Consider the following 548-nt stretch of genomic DNA (forward strand, 5'->3'; position numbering starts at 1 on the left):
GGTTTGAATTCATACTATATCAGAAAAAAATTGCATGTTTTTTTAAACTGCGGGTGAGTTATAAGTGAAACAGTAAATCCATAAGCGTGAAGATGGGTTGTAAGGGGTGTTGCTGATTGGCTGTCTTTTCTTTTTCAAGTAGTTCTTGACTAAAGATGATGAAATAGTCTCCGTAGCTTGGCCATAAATGCCAGTACGTCAGTCACCTATTCTGCAATGACTTGCTTTGTTTTATTTAACTTTGTTAGTTATTAAGTACAAAGGTTTGCAGTTGGCTTTCTCAGCTGTGCCCATAGGGATTATCGCAGCCCGATTTTTAGAACGTCATACACTCTTAGGTTTGTACTGTAAACGTTGATAGCTTCATCAGAAAATAGTTAACATATAATTACGAGTAGTTTTATGACGTTAGTTATTTTACTGGATAACAACCTCAATTTTTAAAGCTTTCTTTTGTGGTTTTTATGAGGATTATCAGATTTCCAAAGCGAAAAAACGAGTCTGTTTATACAAGAAATTAAACATTTTTGCTAAGATATTTACAGACA

Source organism: Tachypleus tridentatus, chromosome 6, assembly GCF_004210375.1.
Source record: "Tachypleus tridentatus isolate NWPU-2018 chromosome 6, ASM421037v1, whole genome shotgun sequence".
NCBI lineage: Eukaryota > Metazoa > Arthropoda > Merostomata > Xiphosura > Limulidae > Tachypleus > Tachypleus tridentatus.